The 26,078-nt window shown below is 35.8% G+C and overlaps 1 protein-coding gene across 10 annotated transcripts in view; it reads left to right on the top strand.

Annotated features, from left to right (window-relative positions):
- The window catches only part of LOC123877463, a 196,724-nt gene that overhangs the window by 73,738 nt on the left and 96,908 nt on the right, over positions 1-26,078 (top strand). For 8 of the 10 annotated variants that reach the window (XM_045924270.1, XM_045924275.1, XM_045924265.1 and 5 more), the window contains exon 2: positions 19,494-19,528. The exons of 1 other annotated variant lie outside the window; for it this stretch is intronic. The gene's annotated coding sequence lies outside the window, so the exon portion shown is untranslated. Of the gene's footprint in view, positions 1-18,557; positions 18,682-19,493; positions 19,529-26,078 lie in introns of those variants that run through there. One more of the 10 variants, XM_045924266.1, reaches the window with a different exon arrangement.

The raw sequence follows: 26,078 nt of genomic DNA on the forward strand, positions 1-26,078 counted from the left end.
TTAATAACGACCGAAATTAATAATAATTAATCAATCTATCCGTAATCTGTCGATAAGTTACTTGGTGATGTTGTTAATTGTTTAATTAACTGTTAATTAATTTCGGCCTATATCATTCCGCTGATTCATAGATCGAACTCTGTTCAGTCAAGAATAAATTCAGGAAGTGTACCAAACCAACGAATTTGAACTCTTACTGCAACATATTATCCGCATAAGTATAAAATGTGTTCAATCGTTAATTTCATCTGTAATTGAACGGGTTGAGATCTTTGGCAGCAAAAACCCGATGTTTCTTCGAAACTGAGCCAAGTACCAAAGTACACCGATCGGTTGACGGACGGACATGTTGAATTTATACGTTAATAAAATTCTTTTGTCAAATTTACGCCGGAGTTCCCAATAAAGTGGCCTCGGCGGCGGCGGATTCTTTACCGAAATCATCGTCTACTGGCGTTTTTCTGCCGGTTATTATCTTGCGTGTGCGCATGGAAACATTTTACTTGTTCCCATTAGAGGCTATACGGCTTTGAAATTCCCGAAATTTGCGCTAACATCGTCCTTGCTGGCATCTTTCGATTTTCTAATTATTTATATGATGGCTAAGGATTGATTTAATTGGCCTATGTTACTGTCGTTAAACTTAAATGGTACAGTGTGCTGTTCACTTTAACAAGAAAAAAAACAATCTCTAAACAAAGTGACGGGTCTTAATAAATTGCTATCTCTTTCCACAGGGTGTATTAAGAAAGGGATGGTAATACATTTAGACCTGTCGTTTGACTTTCAAGATTGGGTGCATTGCTTGTGTTTTGATAAAAATGCTAATTACTCTGCTCTTCCCCAGTTTTCTTATTTTTAGTTAAGACGGATGATTAGGTAAAATGTTCAGAATTTCGTTTTTTTCTGCCGGTTATTAGGTATATCTTACCTGTACGCATGGAAACATTCTTGTTCCCATTAGAGGCTATACGGCTTTTAAATTCCCGTTTGCGCTAACATCGTCCTTGCTGGCATCTTTCGATTTTCTAATTATTTATTATCTATCTAATTTTGTGCTGGAGTTAGTAAGTTAGTAATTAAATTAAGTAAAATTAATATGTTCTCATTCAACTAATAATACACTTGGTGTTTAGTTCGAAAAAGCTTTAAGTTTAAACTGTCCCTAATTGAAAATGAAAAAAAAAATGAAAAATGTTTATTTACCAAATTCACTTGTACAAATTTTTTATGTCTGATGGTACCCACACTAGGTACTCCTGTATCGTGGGTGCCTAAAATTGGTAATAATTATTAACTGTAATATTAACGCTTAAAAAATACTCTCATTTTAATAAGACAGCAATATCAAAAAATCTTATCAGTGTGACGTGGCCTTAAATAAAGTACGTAGCACACAATTGATAATTACTCAAAAAGAAAAATCTCCACCGAAGAAACCCATTCATCATTTATCAGATGCCGATATCGGCTACTTGGACAGTCGCTTTTCTATTATTCATTAGCTCATTGTCCCCTCCCCCTCGCCTCATCTCCTGATCGACCTGAAATTCGGTAACCACCAGTGTGGTTAGTATGAGACTTCACATCTCGCTAACTAACTCGCTAATGTCAGCGTAAAATGGCCCTAAGTGGCATAGATTTTAAGTAAAAAATTCATTGTGGTGTATTCTCGACAAAGTGAATTCTGTCGAAGTACGGGCACCGTGAACCAGAGAGAGGTAACTGTCGGTTTGATCCCGAATCGACGATAATATGTCAAAAATTAGGCTATGGTGACGCGAAATCAAAGAAAAATATGGCTACTTTAGGGTTACCTGCGTTAATATACTAATATTACAAAATAGGGCTACTTTAGGGCTGCTTGCGTTAAATGTACTAATATTAGCCTGCCTGACCTGTATCAGAAAATAAATAAATTGAATTGAATTGAATTGAATTGACGACGTTTTGATAGAAGTTCGCTAACTGTCGTAAACAGTGATACGGGCCTCCTTGTCCAGGCGTGTACTCTTCAGGTGTTAAGTGTCTAGGGCTTTCTGGACTATTTACTAAACTGCGCCTGTTTGGCATCGGTTTGGCATTCATCTCTATGTTAGTGCTTGGTGTTATGGATTTGGATGCCATATCCGATAGGTGGTGTATCATATCCGGTAATAGCATTGATTTTGACTAGCCAAGGCTTCCGCTTGGAGTACTGACTGTAGATGTATGAACGAACTTGAACTTTAAAACAAGTCAGAAGTTATTAAGGTCCATTTTACACTGACACTGAAGTGTTTCCACGCTCGATGTCTATCATCGTTGGTGAGATATAAAACCTTATACTAAGGCTGCAGTACATTAATAATTACTTCTCAAAATAATGGTAACTGTGATGCACGAGCGTGATAAGGAATGGTACCGTCGCCAGCTACCACGATACGGCGGCCACGGCGTGCAACTAACAGTAGCTCTGATGTAGGTATTGTGAAGGATTCTTTATATCGATCGATATTTTTCAATTTCGAATAATTTTTTTCTTATGAATACTCATTTATGGGTCAAAGAATATATTTTCTCAAAGAATTATTACTATTACATTTTAATGCCCGCGATATAATCCCGGATTTAGGATTTTAAATTTCGAAGTGGGAACTCTTGATTTTTAACCCCCGACCCAAAAAGAGGGGTGTTATAAGTTTGACTTGTGTAGGTATCTGTGTGTCTGTGGCATCGTAACTCCTAAAGGAATGAACCGATTTTAATTTAGTTTTTTTGTTTGAAAGGTGGCTTGATCGAGTGTGTTCTTAGCTATAATCCAAGAAAATAGGTTCAGCCGTTTGAAAGTTAGCAGCTTTTTTCTAGTTACTGTAACCTTCACTTGTCGGGGGTGTTATAAATTTGTAATTTACACTTGTAACCTATCGTTTTCTTTAACGGTATAGGAAAACATCGTGAGGAAACCTGCATGCCTGAGAGTTCTCCATAATGTTTTCAAACGTGTGTGACGTCTGCCAATCCGCACTCGGCCAGTGTGGTAGACTATGGCTAAAACCCTTCTCATTCTGTGAGGAGACCCGTGCTCTGTAGTGGGCCAGCGATGGGTTTGTCATGAACTCTTGATTTTCCGGGATAAGTTGGCTATGTCCTTTTCCGACACGCAAGTTTTACTGTACCCAACAAAGTTAGGGATGAGTCGTGAAAACGTAACAGACAGACATACAAACAAACTTTCGCATTTATAATTAGTATGCTTTCGATAGAAGTTTTCTACTTTTTTTCAAATATTTTTTTCAAAATCATTTCTTAGTGGGAGTTACATAGGTGTTTGTAGAGAGAACCAACCTACATGCCAAATGTCCAGTTTCTAGACCCTGTGGTTCGAGTTTACGTTGACAGTCAGTCAGTTCTTATAAATACCTATACATATATTCACTCACAGACAAGATAGTAATTTTTATATTATTAATTTCATTCAGTGATTACAATATGTAGATAACTCAAATTCACTGTTACTCCATTTTGAATTATGAATGTCATTTCAATTAAACTAATTTCCATAATTTATTTCGGTAATTAATTTTGTAGTAGCGTATTACAATTTAATTGATTTATAATGAATTAAAGCGATTATTTTATCAGAATGATAGATATAACTAACTATGTATAAAACCATGTTTAAGTTAACCCATGTCAATTATTACCTAATTAATTTTAATAGATGAGTTATTTTGATTAGGTAATTTTACTTGCAAGACGATTATATTTTTTACATCAGCGTGCTTTTTTTCCATTTTACTTTTTTCCAAACCTGTTGGAAATCTTTAATTTTCCGGGATGAAAATACCTAGGGTCTTCAAAATGCTAGATATCTCTGTACCTACCCGTCAAAATTACTTAAGCGGACAGGGAAAATGTAGGAGACAGACAAACAGACATACACTTTCGCATGTATAATATTGTAATACTTAGTAAGTAATAAGTATGTAGTTATCAAAGCGACTATGGGCGTAAAGAAAAAGTTATTAAGACAAATCCAACAATCCTACGCGGAATCTTTAAGTATCTTTACATGTTATTTTTACAATAAAAACTAGAAAATGTTTTTGGCATATTTTTATCAATTAATCAAATCCGTGATAGGAAAAAAACTTCGTGTGGGCAGAAAAAAAGGGACGGCCGGTATGATAATTTCTATCCGGTATTAAAGCCGTCATAGCCTAGTGGTTTAGACGTTGGCCTCTTATTCGGTGGGTTGGGAGTCTGCTGGGTGGCTTCGGCCGTGGCTGGTTACCACCCTAGCGGCTAAGCCGTGCCGCCAAGCGATTTAGTGTCGCGGTACGATGCTGTGTAGAAATCAAAAGAGTATAGGTTTAATGATAACTGCCATACCTTCCAGGTTAGGCCGCTTCCATCTTAGACTGCATCATCACTTACCACCAGGTGAGATTGCAGTCAGGGACTAACTTGTACATTTGATTTAAATAAAAGTTATGTGCGTTTTAAGCAATTAAATTGGTTTAACGGTGAAGGCAAACATCGTGAGGAAACCTGAATACCTGGGAGTTCTCCATAAAATCTTAAGTGTGTGAAGTCTACTAATCCGCGCTTGGCCAACCCTTCTTATTTTAAAGGAGACCTGTGTTCAGTAGTGGGCCGGCTATGGGTTGATAGTAATGATGATGATGATTAAAGCTATATTTTGTAACATTCTAATGCTAATTACTGATAGATTATGCTCCGGGATTTGGGTCCAATTTCGCGTCTTATCTCGCCCATTGTTTCGCTGTTTCATATATAAATTAGATCACTTATCAGCATTTGGCCAGCATGGTGGGCTATCAAACTCTTCTAATTTTAAAGGAGACCTGTTCTCAGTAGTGGGCCGGCTATGGGTTGATAGTAATGATGATGATGATTAAAGCTATATTTTGTAACATTCTAATGCTAATTACCGATAGATTATGCTCCGGGATTTGGGTCCAATTTCGCGTCTTATCTCGCCCATTGTTTCGCTGTTTCATATATAAATTATATCACTTATCAGCATTTGGCCAGCATGGTGGACTATCAAACTCTTCTAATTTTAAAGGAGACCTGTTCTCAGTAGTGGGCCGGCTATGGGTTGATAGTAATGATGATGATGATTAAAGCTATATTTTGTAACATTCTAATGCTAATTACCGATAGATTATGCTCCGGGATTTGGGTCCAATTTCGCGTCTTATCTCGCCCATTGTTTCGCTGTTTCATATATAAATTAGATCACTTATCTGTCACGGTAAAAATCCAAAGCCGACGGATTGTCGGACTGGTTTTTTAGGGTTCCGTACGTCATTTTGGTCACAAACAGAAACCTTTATAGAATAATTTTATTGTCAGTCCATCTGTCAAGGCCCTTATTTTTTTTGAAACGGCTTGAGATGAAGTTGTAATTTATATTTACTTAACTAAAACTTACAGGACATGTTCTTTCCAGTAACCTATAATTTTAAAATCTGACACAAAGTTATGTCAGAGGCACATGTGAACGAGTGAATCACTACAAGTGATGAAAGAGAGTTGTGTCCTTCAGTTTAAATATATACATACAAAGAGAAACTGACTGACTGACTGACGTCTTTATCAACGAAGTCGCACTCGCACAGCTCAAACTATAAAATGTAATTATGTACTTTGTAACATAACCTGTAAGTTCCATTTAAGTGGAAATTCCTTTATGGAACAATAAATGTCTTAAACCAGAATAGTACGGAACCCAAAACAATCATTCCTACTCGCACTTGTCTGTCTTGTTTTAAGCTGGCTTGCGCAAGTTGGTTGCATCAGGTAATTAATTTCATGCGGTGTTCGGATCGATCACATAGGTTTAGCGTATGATCGGATGTCTGTTTGTTTGTTGACGTGACAACTAACGTTACTCCGAAATCGTGATCTTGTACAGATAAAATGGTGCCACGCTCTACCAGAGAGATAAATGTTCCAATAGATGCGGAGTTTCATTATACGAATATGTTCCAAAGAACAACAGTGTTTGCAATCCAGTCTAGTCGGTTTCTACATAGGTAAGTTGAAACAGACAATAGGTATTAGGTACTAAAGCAACCTGCTAACTCAGTCAGCAATGAATGATAGTCATTTAGCTCATTTGACATTTGTTGGTTCTACATTGCTGCTTCACTGAGTGATATTAACCGACGAATTGAGAACCTCCACCTTTTTTTGAAGTCGGTTTAAAACATGTTGTTGCTATGACGCGCCGCATCTATTGAAACATTTATATCGCTGCTCTACCCAATGGTGTATTTGCATTATTTCGAAAGCGTAATATTCAAGGGCAATTAATTATATTTATCTCGATTCATTGTCCACTTGGAATGAATTTTTGTTGTTTCTAATTGATCGTAGAATTCGGGGAACTAATTTATTTCTTGGTAAATTGAACGTTTAATCTGTTATAGACGTGAGTTGTTTGAGAAAACGAATTTTATCTGAATTAACATAACATTACAATGTGGCTAAAGGTATTCGCATATGTACCTATGTATCGCTCGCATTGTTATATAATTGTCTGTTAAATAAATAATAATAATTATTATATAATTATATAATTGTCTGTTAAATAATTAATAATAATTATTATATAATTACATAATTGTCTATTAAATAATTGATAATAATATAATTGTCTGTTGCCTGCTAACTGTACTAAGTAGGTACTAAACGAGTATTTATTCATCCAAGGTACTAAACATGGAATTTGCTTGAGGCGAATAGTCAGATTTTTGGTATTCCAAACGTCTAGATTTGAGATAATTCATAATATATGAAATATTACCAGTATTGTACAATTCATACTTAGCTGTTTTGCATTATAAATACAGTCACAATAGTAAAAATAAAAAATAATATCGTATACCGCTCATAATGATGGGTTATGAAGAAATAATTAATTTAAATAATTTATTTATTCACGCATTTAAAAAAAAAGTTTATTAATCATTGGATGATTAATTTATAAGCGAAAAATGTTGAGTTAATTGATAAAGTGCAACATCGAAAATAGAAACCAATAAAGAATTAAAGATGAATAAAAATGAATCAGATGTTTAATTCTTCATTATTTCATTTAATAAACACAATGGCAATAAATATAAAGCGGCCATCAAAAGTGACTTTTATATCAACAGCCGTACAAACTGACTCCACTAATAAATGCAAATGAGAAGATTAACGCCGTCTAAAGACTGGATGGTTACTCTGTTATCTTTATTACTTAGAAGCGTTTAAGTTAATATTTGTTTTTAGACTTGAGATATGTCTATTTCGATAATTTATTGGATGCGCCTATATATAATAGGCCTAATAGATGTAAAACCAAGAATGTATTTGGAATTGATTTAGAAGAATAATTTAAGTTATTATAAAGTAGCCTATGATACTCTCCAGGGGTCTTACCACCACTTTTTATAAAACCATCTTATTGCAGAACGTTTTGTTTCGGAAGATTCGGTTTCAAAGTTACGCGGTCTTAAAAATTTTCATACAAATCTTTGAGCCCCTGTAATTTTAAAACTACATATTTTTAGAAAAATCTAAAACACCACAGACACAGATATTAGTTTCTATAATATGGTTGCTTAATATTCGAATGAAATTGGAACTACGATTGTATGAAACGAGTGACGGAGGAGCCCTGTTAAGTATATCATTCATTTTACAAATGACAAATTAATTTATCAAAATCGTTTAATAATTATAATTATTAATTGGTTTAGTAAATTCTTACAATAATAACTATTATTATGTAAAATAATGATTGAATTCAACGGTCTCTAACAAGATTTTGAGTCTAATCTACTACATCAAATTATCCAACAAATACAGGCAATAAAATAACAGATCCAGTAATAAAATTACTAATAAAACGCCAAACTTTCCAAACAAAAGCGCTGTAATACAAAACGCAATTTCTATATTATCCACTTAAATTACAATCATCAATACGAAACTTGGTAAAAAGTTAACAGGGCTCTCTCCGTCACTTACTCCATACAATCGTAGTCCCAATTTCATTCGAATATTAACAGGGCTCTCTCCGTCACTCGTTTCCACTCGTTTCATACAATCGTAGTTCCAATTTCATTTGAATACTAAGCAACCAAAGTCCATGAAATTTTGCAGACATATTCTAAAAACTAATATCTGTGTCTGTGGTGTTTTAGATTTTTCTAAAAATATGTAGTTTTAAAAATACAGGGGCTCAAAGATTTGTATGAAATTTTTAAGACCGCGTAACTTTGAAACCGAATATTTTAACAGAAATCTGGAAAACCACAGACATAGATATTAGTTTCTAGAATATGTCTGCAAAATTTCATGGACTTTGGTTGCTTAATATTGAAATGAAATTGGAACTACGATTGTATGAAACGAGTGGAAACGAGAGACGGAGAGAGCCCTCTTAAGCAACCAAAGTCCATGAAATTTTGCAGACATACCTATTCTAGAAACTAATATCTGTGCCTGTGGTGTTTTGGATTTTTCTAAAAATATGAAGTTTTAAAATTACAGGGGCTCAATGATGTGTACGTGAATTTTTAAGATCGCGTAACTTTGAAACCGAATATTTGAACAGAAATCTGGAAAACCACAGACATAAATATTAGTTTCTAGAATATGTCTGCATGGACTTTGGTTGCTTAATATTCAAATGAAATTGGAACTACGTTTGTATGGAGCGAGTGACGGAGAGACCCCTCTTAAGTAAGTGTAAACATGTTGGCTTGACCGCCTCGGGCTGTTACGGTACTAACTACAAGACTTCGCTCCAAATTCTTATGTCAGAATCCGATTAGAAATTTCGGTTTGATGGAAAACTGTGGCTCGTTCACACTATGTACTTAAGTGTAAAAAACGACATCGATCGGCGTTTTGCTTTTATCTGTGTCAAATTTTTGTTGGATGTAAAGTCGTGGCACGTTTGCAGTTTGACGTAGCGACGGTGGTAGAGGCCTTGTAAAACAACGAAATGAAATAAAACTAGTTAAGTTAGCCCGATTAAATCTTAGACTGCATCATCACTTACCAGAGAGAGAGAGAACCCTAGGAAGAACGAAGAAGAAGAAAAATTTTTATCCCGGATTTTTTAAAACTTGAATCCACGCGGACAAAGTCATAAGGAATGTTGTGATAAAATATGAATGGTGTTAGATAAATCGTGAAATGTAATATTTTTATTCGATTGTATTATGTCTAGTTACCACTGCTTTTTAGTTTAGATGGACTTGCGATTAATTAAATACCCTAATTATTGTCTAATAATTTACTTTGAGAAGAAATACTGTTTTTTAGGAACTCAAGCTAAGTTTAGCTAATGTTATTTCATTTCAGAAAGAGGCATCTCTGGTTTGATATACCTACTTGGTAACCTAATAATCTAGTCAATTTGGAATAATATCTAACTCTTCTATCTAGTTTTTCTACAAGGTATTCTTTCAGTCATAGATGGCTTGATGATCCAAAAGCAGTAGTAAGAGTTTATTAACTTTAAAAGATTCGTTCTTGTTTCTAACGTTTCGATTCGATGTGAACGCGGTTCGAAGCCACGATTTCTATCATCGTTCTCGGGTAACACATTCCGTGTGAAACGATTCATAATTACCGACATTTACGCATTTTTATTGTAGCGAGGTAATAATTTTGTTGCGTTTTGAGTTTTGATTGAGATAGAAAGCCTATGATTTCTATAATGTATAATGTACGTAATATTTGTGCATATAGTTTGGACGTGAAGATAAGTTATATTTAGTTTAAGCGAGGAAAAGTAGTAGGAGTTAAAGTAGTTTTTTTACAAATACCTACTTAACGAATATTTTTGTTAAGGTGGATGTGACTGGTCTGCCCGCGAAATTCAAATTTTATTTGGTTTTTTGCAATTGGTAAACTAATACAACAAAGTAGGCTTATAGCATTCTATTTGCGACAATAACAGTATCATTCCCACCTATTTATATAAAAATCTTTATTTGAAAGGGTCCAGTTTAAGAAATAAGATCTAGTATCGATTGTAACTTACAAATTAGTCGATACTTGAGCTAACTTTTTAAACTGGACCTTATCAAGTAAAGATTTTTATATAAACACGTGGAAATGATACTGTCATTGTCGCAACTAGAATGCCATAAGCCTACTTTGTCGTATTAGTTTACAAATTGGGAAAACCAAATAAAATTTTAATTTCGCGGGCAGACCCGTCACATTCACCTTACCGAATATTTTTGATAACTTCAGTTAGAGTATATTTTATACATCCATGTTCAGTTACTAACTAGCTGATGCCCGCAGCTTCGCCCGCGTGGATTGGTCAGATCCTCTGCAGCATCAGGATTGAGGAGTTGGACTCCAAATTTTTTATGAAACAATGTCGCAAAGTTCCTCTATCGATTAAAAAAGAAATGACGCAAATCGGTTCAGAAATCTCGGAGATTTCGGTGTACATAGGTAGAAAAACACAACTCCCTTTTTGTTTTGAAAGTCGGTTAAAAAAAGTAGCCTATGTTACTCCCTGGTCAATTCTCTACTTGTCTGTGAAAATCCCGTCAAAATCGGTTCAGCCGTTCCCAAGATTAGCCTTTTCAAACAGACAGACAGACAGACAGACAAAAATTTTAAAAACGTGTGATTCAGTTATAGTATCGTTCAAATAACCATATGACCTTAATATGCGGTAGATATTTCGAAATTACAGACAGACACTCCAATTTTATTTATTAGTATAGATGTATTGGTCAAGTTCTACAATGATAATTAATCTAACGAAGAAAGAAACAAAGAAAGAAGAGTCTAACAGTAATTAGGTACATTTTTTACGTATTGGCTTTACCTAGTTGAAAACGATATTCCTCTTGTTATAGAATTAATAGAAAAAAAAAGCACATTAAACTTTATATATATTGGTCAAGTCCTACATTGATCTAACAGTACCTACCTATTTACAAACATTTTATTTTTTTATGCATTGCGTGTTTACATTTAAAACTCAGCCGTAAAATAAATAAAAAAGCAAGTGCGAATCGGACTCACACAAGAAGGGTTCCGTACAATATAGTACAAGAAATAACACCGTTTTTGTGATGTAACCACAAGTTATTCGGTTTTTCCTTTACTTGTTCTATAAGACTTTCCTACCTACCTTCCATGATGCTAGGTCAACGGGAAGTACCCCTACAGATTTTGAATCGCTTGACAGGTTTTTATAGACGCGACTGACAGACAGACAGATAAAGAAGTAGATAAGGCCTCATTCATACGAGAGCTTTTTTTAAAGTTCGTTAAAAAAGCACGCAAATAGAACAAAATGCATTCCCAAGTATCTGTTCACACGACAACGCTTTTTAAACGCGTACAACGTTAATACCCGGGTTTAACGCCGGGTTTCAACGCAACGTTTTTATAACGCTCGTGTGAATCAGGGCTAAGGGTTCCTTTATTCTCTAGATATACGGAATCCCAAAAAGTCAAAAAGTAGGCGTCACTCGGTATGTTTGCATTTCTCCCAAATCTTTGTGTCAATACTCAGAAAACGAGAAAAATGTACATTTTTTTTTCGAGTGTTTGATTTCGTACTTGTATTACGGGGCTTCGGATTTTTGAAACAACATCAGTAAGGGCCCTCGAGTGCGTGTTTTTTTGTACTCAAAAATATGGTTAAGAGCAACATATAGGCTTAATGCGTAAGTATAAGGTACCTACTTTTAAGTAAATTCATGACTTTGCTCTTTTAGTCTTATCAGAAAGACAAACAGCCAAAAAATAGGTCTCAGAAATTAATATTATCACAAAACTTTTCGCTGCGAAATTCTGCAAGCTGACAAGAAAATAGGAAAGATAGGTAGTTTTTTTTAATAATGACGAAAGCTGTTCGGAAAATAGTGATGATAACTCCTAAATAAGTCTATGAATTGAGTAAAATAAAAACTTTATTATCTACATAAACTTATAAAAGTTTTTGAATAGATTGAATGGTTAAAGAATCTCCCACTAATTTGGAATGCCAATCCTACTGAGAAAAACCAGCAATAAACTGGTTGCTATTTTCAAAAATAATATTTTGCCCATTTGTTTTAAAGTGATTTCTAAACAAGTGTAAATTATTTATGACACCCCCGAAGAGTGAAGGTTACAGTAACTAGATAAGAGCTGATAACTTTCAAACCGTTGAACTGATTTTCTTGGATTATAGCTAGAACACTCTTGATCAAGCCACCTTTCAAAAAAAAAACTAAATTAAAATCGGTTCATAAGTTTAGGAGCTACGATGCCACAGACAGACAGATAGAAACACAGATATACACATACACACGTCAAACTTATAACACCCCTCTTTTTGGGACGGGGGTTAACAAGAATTAAACCCGGGTCCTCTCGTTTGCCAAGCTAAATACGACTGCGCTAAAGAGTTCATCAAACTCAGGAATAAACCGTTACAACGAACACACTTCATTAAACAAAAATATGTAACTAATATAATAGGTATTAGGTACCTACATCTAACACAGTACGTTCGAATTGATCGAATCAAACGCGATGGAATTCGAATTTCAAAAATATAATGATTGATTGTCAACCAATGACAATCGCGCGTATTCAAATTCCTAACTAATTTAAATGTCGAACGAGTTATTTTTAGGGTTCCCCACCCTTTTACCAAGAAGCCCGTCTGTCTGTCAGTATTGTATCTCGTGAACCGTAATAGGTAGAGCGTTGAATTTGTCACTATTGCCGCTTTAACTACAAAATAGGACTTCGTCTGTGTTGGTGTTAGCTGGCGGGCGTGCTCTGCCTTTTTGGAGTGCTTTTTTTGTTAAAACCGACTGGAAAACGCTCTACTTGGGGGTGCCGTGCGTATGTCGGCGAGCGCCGGCACAGACGGGGTCCATACTTATATAGTCTAACTAACTTGTTACAAATAACTACAAACTTGACATTGGCTAATCTTTGTAAAGCCAGACGAGAGATAAAGAAAACTACGAAATAATAATTTGGCTGCCACTAAAATAAAGGGAAATTAAAAAGTGTTATGTCTTAACCGATGGTACGGAATCCTTCGTGTGTGACTCGCACTTGGCTGATATGTTTTCCTGTTGGTGGTGCGTGTTGCCAGTAACGTTTCCACAGATAATACAATAAGCAATTAGATCGGTGTGTACCTACTTTATTTTTCCATTCATTGGAAGGCTATTGTTTAAAGTAATAAGGTTTTTATGAAGCTCATTAGGACGTGTGATGAATGACTAGCGTAGGTACCTTGATGAAACAGTTCAAAAGCATGCGAAATTAAAAAGTTTGCAAGTGAGCTTTGTTAATCCATACTATCCATACTAATATTATAAATGCGAAAGTGTGTCTGTCTGTCTGTCTGTCCGCAGTGACGCCCGTCAGAGGATGCCCGCGACTTCGTCCGCGTGGATTTAGGTTATTAAAGATCCCGTGGGAACTGTTTGATTTTCCGGGACAAAATGCCTATGTCAATTACAGGGACGCAAGCTACCTCGGTACCAAACATATAAATCGTTTAAGCGGATTGGTTTTTAGGAATCCCGTGGGAACTCTTTGATTTTCCGGCATAAAAAGTAGCTATGTCCGTCCCTGGGATATAAGCTAGCAGCCAGGCTGATCCTTTACGCAAAAAATGAGCCAGCCTTTTGTCACCAGATGACGCTATTATCCGCGGTGGAATGTCTTTTAAAATTTAAAACTTATGTAAATATTTTTGTACTCTTAAAGACTTATGAATAAATGCAACGGTTTACTTTTTTTCTTTACCCTAACTTCAATGATACCTCCTTAAGTTCTTAAAAACAGATGCCAGCCCTACGCAAGTGTGCGTACTGCGTAACTACGCGTATCATAATATCAATGTGGGTGCGTATGTAATTAAAGTATGGAAATAGTTATATGTGTTTTGAAGTGTTTTCTTCATAAAACTCGAGTGGCTGGGAACACTATCGGGTCGACGACCCTGTTTTTTTTTCTCCTACTGTTTACTGGCGTAGACTGGCCTTATTTGAAATGTTTGGGATCGTTTATTTTCATTACAAATATATCGGTTGGTGCGATTGACAGCATCATTATATTATACCTACGTATATTTTGAACTTTGAATCATGATAGCCTAGTCGTTAAGACGTACGCCTCTTGTTCGGGAAGTCGGGGGTTCGATGCCGGGCACGCACCAACTTTTCGGAGTTCGTTTGGTGAAGGAAATCATCGTGGGAAAATGTGATGCCTGAGACTGAGTTTCATAGAGCGCACTTTGACTTTGCTCAGACTTAAGACATTGTTGAAACGAGACAGCGTTATACCGCTGGCATAAATCTATCTCGTTTTAACTGAAACTTAAGTCTTAGCAAAGTCAAAGTGCACTCTATAGATTTCAACCTGAGAGTCGTTCTCAAAGGTGCGTGAAGTCTGCCAATCCGCACTTGGTCAGCGTGGTGGACTATGGCTCTCATTCTGAGAGGAGACCCGTGCTCAGTAGTGAGCTGGCGATGGGTTGATGGTAGTGATGATTAATTTCTGGTGTTATATTTGTCGATAGTTTCTTGAGGATGCAAAACACTTGTCATTTCGAATTTGAAATTCGAATTTTAATTTACGAATCATTTAATTTAATCTAAATAGCTTTTGCAGCGCATTCTTTCGAATTAAAGAATTAGTGATGTGGTTATGTCAAAACTCATAAGTATTAATATCGATACAAAATACTTTTATTTAGAATCTACTAATAAATTGTTTCAAAAAATGTTGACTCTACATTTTAAAGAGCCCTATTCTTTCTAGTAGTTTTTAAAAAGGTAGGAAATTTTATTTAATATTTATAGTACCTTACTTCTTTAAAATTAATGTCTTTATTATTAATTATTAGTTTACAATTTAAAAATAAAAATTCGTACACTGATACCTACCTACTAACTTTTCGTAAAACAAGGAGCGTACCTACCTACTGCTAGTTGCTACATAGCATTACATAGTCATTAGAAATGAAGACACATAAATTTCAAATATTAAACATACGAACGTCCACATGTTTTTCTAATGATAAAAATTAAATAGTACAGCTACAAAAAATTGTTTATTACAAATTTACAAGAACTTAGTAACCGGTTAGTATTCGTATTTAGAATTAGAGAATGTTGCGGAATTTGAACGGTTAGTGAGGGTCATTAATCTGCCGTGATCCAAAACTGTCTGTCTGTTTGAAAACGTACTTGTATGAAACGTGTGACGTCATAATTGTATGTAAGAACGCCTTGTTTATCTTTAACTGTCTCTGTAAACTATATTTTCTCTGGTCTGGTCTGGTGGGAGGCTACGGCCGTGGCTAGTAACCACCCTACCGGCAAAGCCGTGCCGCCAAGAAATGAAGCGTTCCGGTACGATGCCGTGTAGAAACCGATAAGAGATACAGAGTTATGGACTTAATAAAAAACTGCAATACCCATTCTAAGTTAGTCCGCTTCCATCTTAAACCTAACCATCACTTACCACCAGGTGAGATCGCATCAAGGGCTAACTTGTAATGGAATAATTAAATAAAACCGCTTATAAAGAAAAGGGACTCTCCCAATAATTGTAATGTATGTGGTAAAGTTGATGGTGTTTTACAGTTGCTATTGCAACCACACTTCGCAACTAAAATTTAAAACAAACCAAAGCCTAGAAAAAGTCGGTAGTTACCTACAAACTGTAATATAAAACAACAAAAAATGATATGTAAACATTATATTAAAAATCACAGATCATAAAACTTTCAAAACGAATTCCTTTTAAGAGGGCCGTCTCCGTCACTCGTTTCATACAATCGTAGTTCCAATTTCATTTGAATATTAAGCAACCAAAGTTCATGAAATTTTGCAGACATATTCTAGAAACTAATATCTATGTCTGTGGTTTTCCAGATTTCTGTTAAAATATTCGGATTCAAAGTTACGCGGTCTTAAAAATTTACATACAAATCTTTGAGCCCCTGTAATTTTAAAACTACATATTTTTAGAAAAATCTAAAACACCACAGACACAGATATTAGTTTCTAGAATATGTCTGCAAAATTTCATGGACTTTGGTTGGTTAATATTCAAATGAAATTGGAACTACGGTTGTATGAAACGAGTGGAAACGAGTGACGGAGAGAGCCCTGTTAAAACCCACGCAAAACACGCATCAAATCAAATCCAGCCGTCATGCAAAAGCTATTACAATCTCTTTCGAAATCTTATATTACAATATAATGTAATTTTTACCATAAATACAAGATCATTGTTTCATAGAGAACAAACAAAAAAAATCTAGGACAATAGTACATGGCTCGACTCACGACCAAACCAACCCACGGTAATTGAAAATAATAATTGAATTCGAATTAAGAATACGAAATCAGAATAGAATGCGTTCCATAATGGTTCCATATTTGAAATCCGCGTGGCCGCGTATTGTAGGTTCCTACGCTCTCGGTTCTTTTTTTAAAGTTTTTTGAATTTGGACTCGTGTGTGCTCTATAGACGGTCTATTGTGTGGCAAATGAGATTCTAGTTGCGTATTTCTGTTACTAAAACTTTGTGGTTTGTAACCATTTTATATTGACCCCTACCTATACAGCAATCAAAGAGATTGCAAGTTCAAAGAATTGATAGGCTGGTTTAAGATTTACATCTATCTAAGTTTAACACACAAAATTAAAATTATCGATAGCTAGTATTTCGAAAATGGAACAACCCTAGAACTTCCTAACATTTTTTAATTGCTATTTAAACAGGCTTTAACTAATATACAGCACCTATACAATGACATAGTGGCTAATTCTGTTGCACACAATCTCCAAATGAAATTAATTATGACACATCCAAAATGTATTGCTATCCCTTTTATAATGTTTCCAGCGGAAAAGGATAACACTAGATTTTTAACTCTCAGTTTAGCTTAGTTTAGTCATTGTGTATAACATAATCAGCCACAATTTACTAATCAATAAAGTCAATGCCAGTGAATTATAACTGTAAATTAAACATGTATAACACCCCCGACAAGTGAAGGTTACAGTAACTAGAAAAGAGCTGATAACTTTCAAACGGCTGAACCGATTTTCTTGGATTATAGCTAAGAACACCCTCGATCAAGCCACCTTTCAAACAAAAAAAAAACCAAATTAAAATCGGTTCATTTGTTTAGGAGCTACGAGGCCGCAGACAGATACACAGATACACACGTCAAACTTATAACACCCCTCTTTTTGGATCGAGGATTAAAAACTTAGAACACTATAATTCACAGCCTCTTAGTCTATTTTAAAGGATCTCTGTAAAATGGTTATCGAGTAACAAAACGATACTTTTGCAAAAAAATGTACCAATACAGATCGGTACAGATAAAAAATACGCGTTCTATTACGTAAGATGAATTTACGTAAATTGTGTACCTATTGCTCAACTTTGGCCTAGAAATAGCGTACAAAACAAAATAGTCAATTAATTTCAGTTTTGCCCCAAGTTAATTGACTGCGGGCAAACAAATATACATATGTATATAATATACTTAGACTTTTTTTAACATAGCGTCGTCTTAGAGTGAAAACCTCGGGAATGCTCAATTTTGATTGAGCATTCCCGAGGTTTTTTGAATTTTGCTCAAATTTATTTTAATGCGTTTCTAGGAAGAAAACCTCGCAACGCACATCCTGATCTGACTAATTTGTTCATTCGATACTCGTAACGCCATCTATGACATTAAATGAGAAACTCGTAAATACTCGCTTCTAATTTTACAGCACGCAGTTTTTTTCTTCCTCCTGAAAAGTTACTTCTTTTACACTTACGAGGTTTTCACTCTAAGCCGTCGATATACAATATTTACCTTTCTATGTCATAGTCATACGAAGTGTTAATAGGGATGTGTACAGCTAGGTAGTTAAATCAGTAACTTTTTATCAAACGTCAAAACACGCGCTTAGTACCTATGCGAGCTTCTATGAAATACTGGATTGTGACGTCACCATGATTCGACGTGCTTTTTAGGGTACTTTAGTTTAATCCACAATTTGAAATTGTTATTACACTTAAAACTAACAAAGGACATGAGGCCCGTGGGAACTCTTTGATTTTCCGGGATAAAAAGTTGCTCATGTAAACCGGGATGCAAGCTACCTCTGTGCCTTTCATATAAATCGCTTAAACGGATGGGCATTTAAGAATCCCGTGGGAACTCTTTGATTTTCCGGGATAAAAAGTAGCCTATGTCCTGCCCCGGGATGTAACCTAACTCTGTACCAAACATTAAAATTGGTTCAACTGTTGGGCCGTGAAAAGCTAGCAGACAGACAGACAGACAGAAGTTTGTATAAGAAAAATATAAAGCTGTATTTGTAAGCTCACTTTAATAGAGCCCTTGAAGAAGAGTAGGTAGGTACGCTGATTAACCTACTTAGTCACAATGTCCTATCACATATACTGTATATGTGTAGGCATAGACAATAATCGTACGTGTCTAGGAATGTATCAGTGTGTGTGTGTGTGTGCAATCGGTCGAACGTGCCTAGTATCACAATCAAAGCTCACTTTACACCGGAAATTTATGAATTTAAATGAGAAAAGTGTTAGGAATTTAATGGCAGAGTTCTATGTAAACCGCGTGCTGTCTTCCTGGTGAACTATTACATAAATATTGAATAGTTTCATTGTTTATGGTCAAGCGACGTCGCATAGATAATTTTCTACGCTTAACTGTCAAGTGTCAACGTTTCCTTCTAGTATTGTTTGTGCTTTTTTAACCCCCGACCCAAAAAGAGGGGTGTTATAAGTTTGACGTGTGTATCTGTGTATCTATCTGTGGCATCGTAGCGCCTAAACGAATGAACCGATTTTAATTTAGTTTTTTTTGTTTGAAAAGTGGCTTGATCGAGAGTGTTCTTAGCTATCATCCAAGAAAATCGGTTCAGCTGTTTGAAAGTTATCAGCTTTTTTCTAGTTACTGTAACCTTCACTTGTCGGGGGTGTTATAAATTTTTAATTTACACTTGTATACCACCTGTATATGTAATTGTATAAGTTTATGATAGTACCATGATAACCTATCGATTAACGCCGGGTTTCAATACTCAATCTATCTGTAATCTGTCGATAAGTTGCTTAGCAACGCTGTTGTTTGTGAATGCCTTTCCGGCTGAAGACGTTGGCTTCCCATCCCCGGTCAAGTTTTCGTAGTTGCGGTAACGCGTAGTGCGTTTAAAGAAATTAAAATATATCACTTGCTTTTATGGTGAAGGAATACCTCGTGAAGAAACCAGCATGTTTGAGTTATTATTTATTGGTTTATTTCATACCCAAGGTATCACACTAATATTATAAAGCCGAAAGTTTGTATGTGTGTGTATGTGTGTGTGTGTGTGTGTGTGTGTGTGTCTTCCAGTAAATAAACCGTTTGTGGTTGGTATCTATTAATTTCTATTTTTTTTCAGGCACAATACCTCATATCACATGCAGGCCAATAGACGTAAGTGTAACTTTCATTAACCAGAAGATGACCAGAATCTTTAAGTACCTAGCATAATATGTCCAGGAAAGAATAAAATTTTCGTGGTACCTACCATCATCGTACTGTTGCTCGATCCATGGCACCGATACCGCGTTCATTGGCTTCTTTCAACGCGCTCTCGGATAATAACGATCAATGGGATCCACTCAATGACGGGTGGACATGGTTGGTTCAGGAGGTACTGAGGTACGCGGAGAGCATTGAATGAACAGCGTCATTAGCTCTCAGCGTAGATACATTTCTATTGTGTTTGTATAATTCATTATTTATTAATCGTCTAGTTAGTGTAAGCGGCAATTAGATGTAAAATAAATAAATAAATAAATAAATATTTAAAGTCAAAGTATGAAGTTTATGAAGTACTAGCGACCCGCCCCGGCTTCGCACGGGTGGACACTACCACGAAAAATCCTATCTATTTTCCGGCATAAAATATAGCCTATACGGATTCGGAAGAATAAATAAAAGAAATTTTGAAATCGGTCTCGTAGTTTTTGAGCCTATTCAATACAAACATACAAAAATACAAAGGTTTCCTCTTTATAATATTAGTATAGATGAAGGAATTTGAATCAGAAATTAATGTTAGATTATAATTTGGAGTTAAAGTTTTTTCAAGCTGGCCCATCTCATCTGTTACTGATACGTTTAGTAAGCCATTTTTTCCATATTCACTAAAAGCCCGATGCGATGAACAAATTTCAAGCGAGTTTAATGCAATATTACAATTTGGAGGGGCTAGATAATTCACTATTATCATGAAATGGAGAATTTACTCTTCACTTTGTCTTCATTTTCAATTTGTTGTCATTTTGTCTTCAGACACTGAAGAATTTTAAATGAGAAGACATCTGTGCCTGTCACGTAAACCTATCTTGTTGTAACTGTAAGTGAGGTCTAGGAAAAGTCAAGGTTTGCTCTACAGATCACATGTAGGTTTTCTGGTTTTTCAACTAGTCCATCTCATCTGTTGCAACTTTAACACCAAGTATTTTTTTCCATATTCACTAAAAGCCCGATGCGATGAAGAAATTCCAAGCGAGTTTAATGCAAGATTACAATTTGGAGGGGCTAGATAATTCACTATTAGCATACAAAGGAGAATTACTGCGCGCGTCCGTGTGTCCCAGCTTACGTGCGTTACGAATATGCGCCACGCCTTGTAGCTGTCATATGTAGCCCAATTAGGAATGCGTTGGACTGTACTGTATACCTATTGTTGTTCAAATCGTTATGAAAAGTTATAAGAGGTTGCTTTAACTATATTAGCGCGCTTAAGTTCTACTTATTAAGAGCGTTGAAGCATGAGGCTGGTTTACAAGTTTGATGTAGTGAACGTCAAAGATGACACAAAATCCAAAATTCAGTAATAGTCTATTGGTATTTTAGGCAATAAAAGATAAACTATGAATAAATTGCAAAATGTTGTCTGTTTTTTTTTTTTTTTATTCACTATAGGTAAGCGCTTGACCACAATCACACCTGATGGAAAGTGATGATGTGATCTAAGATGGGACGCGTTTACCTAGAAGGTGCCTATTCACTCTTGTTTTAAAGATACCCGGATTGTAATTGGTAGGAAACACAGATCGCGGAAGAGTATTCCAAACCTTAACCATGCGTATGAGGAATGAAGACGCAAAACGTTTTGTGTGTGTAGATGGAATGTCGACGACATAAGGATGGAAACTCGCCCGACGTCTTGCGGTTCGGTGGTAAAATGGTGAAGGGGGGACAAGATCGAAAAGTTCCTGTGCACACTCTCCGAAATATATCCTATAAAATACCGATTAGCCGGCGACCTTACGGCGGTGATCGAGACTTTGAAGTTTCGCCAACAAAGGAGAGTCTTCGCCTATAAGTCTCCTAGCTCGACGGTCAACGGCATCCAGAGCCGCTAGTTGGTACTTTGCGGAGCCATCATAGAGGTGACTGCAGTACTCCATGCACGACCTGACTTGTGCTTGATACAAAGTAATCAGTTGGCGCGGCGTGAAGTACTGCTTGACCTTGTTAAGAATGCCTAGTTTTTTTGCGGCGGTTTTGGCTTTGGCTTCGATGGATCTTCCGAAGTTGATGTTAGCCGAGACGTCGAGACCTAGGAGATCGATGTGGTCAGTGATGTTAATAGATATATTCCGGAAAGTGGGAGTCAAGGTAAAAGGACTCCGTTTTGCTGTAAGCTGTCAATTTAATAAAACAGGAAATATTCTACAAAGTAGTATATACATGTTTTACATAAATGCAGTGTTTAATAAAATATAGGGGGGCAAAATGGCTTAAAAATAGCTCTTGCCGGTTCAACACTCTTAATATGAGGCGAACAAAACGTAGTAATTGCTTGATATAATTTAGGTACCTAGGTACTTAACAGGGCTCTCTCCGTCACTTGCTCCATACAATCGTAGTTCCAATTTCATTTGAATATTAAGCAACCAAAGTCCATGAAATTTTGCAGACATATTTTAGAAACTAATATCTGTGTCTGTGGTTCTTCTAAAAATATGTAGTTTAGAATTATTTACAGGGGCTCAAAAATTTGTATGTGAATTTTTAAGACCGCGTAACATTGAAACCGAATATATTAACAGAAACCTGGAAAACCACAGACATAGATATTAGTTTCTAAAGTATTATGTCTGCAAAATTTCATGGACTTTTGTTGCTTAGTATTCAAATGAAATTGGAACTACGTTTGTATGAAGCGAGTGACGGAGAGACCCCTCTTAACAGAGACTTTCTAAATACGATCCAATGTAATTTACCAAATGCACCAATTAACTAATGATTTTCGTTGCCATTATTGCATTCACATGGGGATTGTGGAAGAGAGACTTCTGGCCATCACCCCATGGAAAACTCTTTGTGCGGATATGCAAGTAGTAACGCTTAAACTCGGGCCGTTCATTAGGTTGTTCTTGGTGGGCCAGGTACGCGTTCAACATACCCAGGCCAATAGCTGAGTCTGCCATGGTTTTGTTAGGTGGGATTTGTTGATAGTCTGTGCGAGGCCTAGCTCCCTCGGACATTCTCCAAGAGTCTATGGTATTGGCGGACTCTACACTCTCTGGTGACGCGTAGAATGGCGAGTAGTTGTTGTGCTCTACTTGTAAATTAATAAAATAAGGAAATAGGCAAATAAAAGTATATTAAAGTACATTCAAGTGTTTTATTTCTATTAGTATGTACGTATTTTCCTGCTTAAAACGATGCTCGTAGCTCCGAAAGTTAGACATGTGGACTTGCATAAAAGATTACGTATGTGAGCATTACTATTTTTAACCCCCGACCCAAAAAGAGGGGTGTTATAAGTTTGACGTGTGTATCTGTGTATCGGTGTATCTGTGTATCTGTCTGTGGCATCGTAGCTCCTAAACTAATAAACCGATTTTAATTTTTTGTTTGAAAGGTGGCTTGATCGAGAGTGTTCTTAGCTATAATTCAAGAAAATTGGTTCAGCCGTTTGAAAGTCAGCTCTTTTCAAGTTACTGTAACCTTCACTTGTCGGGGGTGTTATAAATTTTTAATTTACACTTGTACCTATTTATATTAGAACAAATAAGAAAAATAAACGTTTTAAAACATTGGTACGTCTTAGTCTACAAAATTTATTGAAACCCAATTCTAATCACTATACCAGCACGTGTAGGAAGCCACGCTCAAAATGAGATTTAATTACTCCAAAATAACTTAACGTAAGTACATATTAAGTTATATTATAAAAAAGTTTAAAAGATAGACAGAAGTGTTCCGACAAATTACTTGTCACTTTTTTCTTCATAGGCCCACTTGAGACAATTTTATAAATTATACACAAAACACTCAGTTACGTGTAAGTAAAACTCTAATATCCGGTTATAATGAGCTGTCAAGTAACTGGTTCATTGCCAAAGCACATCCGGTTTAGGAAATCTGGATTTTGTTTGAGCTTTTATTCTTTTGCCGCGCGTCGCTGTAACATTCTCGCAAGAGTTTTTTTTTTCTTTAAAAAAAAAAAAATTTAAAATTTTCTTTTCTGGCTTTACTCTGATTAGTCAATGTCAAGTTTGTGATATTTTCAAGTTATTGAATTTATACAAGTATGGACTCCGTCTGCGCCGGCGCCCGCCGACATACGCGCGGCGCCCCTCTAGAGCGCTTCCCAGTCAGTTCCACCACCAAAAAACACCAACTAACACAAAAACCAGCCACTCTTAACAAAAAAAAACACTCCAAATAAGCACAGCACGCGCGCCAGCAAACGCCATCGCAAACGAAGTCCACAAGAGGTTCTACGAATTTGAGTTTTCTCGTTGATCATTACCTAATTATCTTATCTATACTTATTTATATCTGTTATCACTAAAATAAGAATTGCCTAAATGTATATTTTTCTTAAATAAGTAGGTACCTACTCTGTCTACGATAAATGAACTGATACTGAGAAATGTGAATTGATATAATGTTTTGACTATGAAGAATTTATGAACAAAAATGACGTAAATAAATAAATTATTGTAACACGAGATAGTTATCAATGTATTAGGAAAAACGTATTTGAAAATAAAGTCTTTTTTACTTTTACTTACTTATCTTGAACTACGTGTGATTTTATCTGCGTGAATTTAAAAATCTCGCGCAAACTTTTTGATTTCCCGGGATAAAAAATAACTTAGGTATATCACTCATTAGACCTTATGTATTCCTTGTTCCATCGTGGCGTGATTGAAAAAGAAACCAGCAAACCAGCAAAAACACTTCCTTTATAATAATACTAGCTGATACCCGCGACTTCGTTCGCGTGGATGTAGGTTTTTAAAATTGCCGTGGGAACTCTTTGATTTTCCGGGATAAAAAGTAGCCTATGTGCCAATCCAGGGTATAATCTATCTCCATCCTAAATTTCAGCCCAATCCGTCCAGTAGTTTTTGCGTGAAGGAGTAACAAACATACACACACACACACACACACACACATACAAACTTTCTCCTTTATAATATTAGTGTGATAGTGTGATGAGTATCTAGTGATTTGCAATACTTGTGGCAATAAGTCGAACAGGCCGATGATAATAATAATTTATAGTAGTAGTAGCTCTCGTAAAAGTTTATTTGATTAAATATATTATATTCTATTCTATACTCAGAAATTTGTCGTAAAAAAAGTCGCATCTGGTTAAAAGGATTCAAAGCAAAGTTTTGTACCCATTGGGTAAAAATTGTATGGGTGTCATGAGAACATAACGCATAGAATGATTACCATATATTACAATGTATCAATGATTAGTTCTTATGAGTCAACACATCAATTGAAGGGATCATAACAATACTTTAAACAATGATGTCACTAAATAGCTATTTTGTATAATTTCGATAGCATATAACGCCTTGCGTCTATTGTTTGTGTTACTTCTTCGTGGCAGTAAAAAGCATTCCAAAAAATTGAAATATTCATAACGCACAATAAAACGGTTATAGCTTAGCGGTTAAGTGGTTCTCCCATTCGGGGGACCGGGGTTTCATCCCGTCACGCACGCACCTCTAATTTTTAGGATGAACAGGGCTCTCTCCGTCACTTACTCCATACAACCGTAGTCCCAATTTCATTTGAATATTAAGCAACCAAAGTCCATGAAATTTTGCAGACATATTCTAGAAACTAATATCTGTGCCTGTGGTGTTTTAGATTTTTCTAAAAATATTTAGTTTTAAAATTACAGGGGCTCAAAGATTTTTATGTGAATTTATAAGACCGCTTAACTTTGAAACCGAATATTTTAACGGAAATCTGGAAAATCACAGGCATAGATATTAGTTCCCGGAACGTCTCTACAAAATTCCATTGAGTATGATTGGTTAGTATTCCAATGAGAGACGAGCAGCTACGTTTGTATGCAGCGAGTGACGGAGAGACCCCTCTTAAGTGCGTTCTAAGTAATTAAATAGGTAAGTATTGCTTGCTTTATAACGGTGAAGGAAAACATCGCGAGGAAATCTGTAGGTATGCTTGCATAATTTTTGCAAAGCTGTGTGTTTTTGTCTACTAATCCGCACTTGACCATCGTTGTGAACTATGACCTAAGCCCTGTTATTCTGATGCTGAGGTCTATATTTTATTTCCTCTTAGACTTTATTTGCGAGTTAAACTGCTACTCCAATCCGTACTTGGCTAGCGTGGTAGGTTATGGTCTAAAAACCCCTTCTTATTTTGAGAGGCGATGGGTTGAAAAGATGGTGATAAGAAAAGCTATTAAAGTACAGTCAAGAACAAAACTAAATTTGCGCCCGCCAGAACAAGTGACTATGAACGTGTACAAAGTGCAAACCTACCTTTGTTGCTGACTGTAAATATAAAATATAATAAAATTAATGTATGTACATCACATTAATATTATATAGGCGAAAGTTTGTGTGTATATTTGTTACTCTTTAACGCAAAAACTACTTGACGGATTTGGCTGAAATTTAGAATGGTGGTAGATACCATGGATTAACACAGGCTACTTTTTATCCCGGAAAATCAAACAGTT

The sequence above is a fragment of the Maniola jurtina genome, chromosome 23 (genome assembly GCF_905333055.1).
Source record: "Maniola jurtina chromosome 23, ilManJurt1.1, whole genome shotgun sequence".
NCBI lineage: Eukaryota > Metazoa > Arthropoda > Insecta > Lepidoptera > Nymphalidae > Maniola > Maniola jurtina.